The following is a 2,500-nucleotide window of genomic DNA, read 5'->3' as shown; positions in this document are numbered from 1 at the left end:
GTATGGCCGGCATCTTTTATGCTTCCAAGATAATTTCAACACGCCATGATGATACTGAATGTCTGACAATGCTTCCTGATAATGCTTGCTTCCTCAGCGTCATCAGTGCTAAACCAATGCTAGCTACGCTTAGGCACCAACCGCACGTCTAACAAGGATAGACTAGCGTACCATAGTAGTATCACAAAAAGCAACACATGCCACTTTAACGCCTATCGTTTCCCAATCATCAGCACAAATCAAATGCTGGCTAGCACCAGTAGCACGTCAAACATAGATCAGCAAGCACATCATCATCGAATTGCCACACAAACAGCACCATCCCAAACTTCCAAAGCTAGACCACAACCCTGGATCGGTGTCGCAGAGACCTAACGAGGCATCCCCACACCACGCCAAGGCCCCCACTCGGAGGGGTATTATGCCACCGACTAGGAATCAAGCAACAGTCACCCAAGCTCGCGCTCAAAGGCAGTCTGGCACCTTCATCCCTTGCCATGCTCACCCACTGCTCCCCCCCTATATATACATATTGCACAAGGAGCTTGGTGACAGCAACACCCATTGCTTTCCCTGAGGATGTATATTTCTTAGTATGCGCACGGCGTCGAGGCACAGGTGAAGCCAACGGCGCTAGTTTCTGCGCCCTATGTCGAGGAAAATCAAGGCAACGGGCTAGTGTATGGGCACAACGTCGAGGAGACTCAAGGAGATGGGGCTATTTTTCAGGTCACCGTTCGAGAAATCAAGGCAACGTGTTGGGGGGGATGGCCTCTTTCATGGGTCGTGGGGCTTGGCTTGGCTTGCCTCGTGTGTGCTCGATACAGCCTCACGATTCTTATTTGCCCATCAACCATGCCGGGCACCTATGAGAATGAGACCCCATGGTACCCCCTATATATACATATTGCACAAAGAGCTTGGTGACAGGAACAGACATTGATTTCCCTGATGATGCATAATTTTTGGACACACACGACTTGGGGGCGAGGGGACACGGGAGTGGGGCGCCAATGGGGGGCGTTTTGGCCCCATTTTCGTCAAGAGCGGGCGTCTTGGCCATGCCTCGAGCGTGCCAGCCTCGAGAGCCTTGGGCGCTGGACATCCTTGGGGCGCCAATGGGCAGCAGTCCCATGGTTCCCCTATATATACATATTGCACAAAGAGCTTGGTGACAGGAACAGATATTGATTTGCCCAGGGATGCATAATTGTGCGAAATCGTCCATAACTCGCTCGAATTAATTCGGATTGACACAAAATTTTGTAGGGATGCTTTTTATTATAAATGAAAAGCTTTGAAATGAAAAAAAAAAACAAAATGTCATGTTTGAGGCGTAAATGTTTGTGTCCTATCCTTGGTCACGCCTTGAAGCGTTGGTTCCCTACTTGTTGGAATGTCGCTCAAATCAAGTAGGAATGCCATTGAAACATTGTGTGGGTCATTGTTAACATAGACGAATGGACTTGAAATGAAAATATATCATATTTGGGTTTTTGTCCCTGTCGCCTGGTGATAGGCAGGCAGATAAGGCTTTTAGGTATTCATAGGTGGCTTAGATGAACTCGAAAGAACACGAGTTGATCGGATTGGAACTCATATATTCAATTTACTATGTACTAAGTAGGAACTACACTTTGCTCCCTTCATCGTTTGACTTGCTTAGAAATCTGCTCATGGTTTGTCAAGGCCCCTTGTTCCTTAGACCGATGAGGATGGGATTGGGTTGCTCATGGGCATGTGTGTGGCAAGATGCCTTGTTCCATTGGTCGTTCATGGGTGTTCGTGTACGAAGTAAACTTGTTCCCTTGGTCGTTCATGGGGTTGTGTGTGGGAAGAAGCCTTCTTCACTTGGTCGTTCATGTGTGTTTGTTTGGGAGGTAGCCTTGTTCCCTTGGTCGTTCATGGGAATGTGTGTGGCAATACGCATTGTTCCTTGGTCGTTCATACCCTTGTTCCCTTGGTCGTTCATGGGTCTGTGTGTGGGAAGAGGCGTTGTTCACTTGGGTAGCCTGCTTGCCTTGCCAGCCCCATATGCATTGTTCCCTTGGTCGTTAGTGGATGGGTTTGTGTGTGGCATGGTGCCTTGTTCCCTTGTGTGGCCTGACTGCTTGGCTTGACATGACCTAGCCTTGCCAGCCTCACATCCATTGTTCACTTGGTCGTTCATGGGCATGTGTGTGGCAAGGTGCCTTGTTCCCTTGGTCGTTCATGGGGTTGTGTGTGGGAAGAAGCCTTGTTCCCTTGGTCGTTCATGTGTGTTTGTTTGGGAGGTAGCCTTGTTCCCTTGGTCGTTCATGGGAATGTGTGTGGCAATACGCATTGTTCCTTGGTCGTTCATACCCTTGTTCCCTTGGTCGTTCATGGGTCTGTGTGTGGGAAGAGGCGTTGTTCCCTTGGTCGTTCGTTCATGGGTTTGTGTGTGGCAAGGTGCCTTGTTCCCTTGTGTAGCCTGACTGCTTGGCTTGACATGACCTAGCCTTGCCAGCCTCACATCAAT

Source organism: Lactuca saligna, unplaced genomic scaffold (assembly GCF_052625555.1).
Source record: "Lactuca saligna cultivar CGN05327 unplaced genomic scaffold, ASM5262555v1 scaffold_61, whole genome shotgun sequence".
In the NCBI taxonomy this organism is placed as follows: domain Eukaryota; kingdom Viridiplantae; phylum Streptophyta; class Magnoliopsida; order Asterales; family Asteraceae; genus Lactuca; species Lactuca saligna.
The sequence above is the reverse complement of the archived record's forward strand: the minus strand, read 5'-3'. Positions refer to the sequence as shown.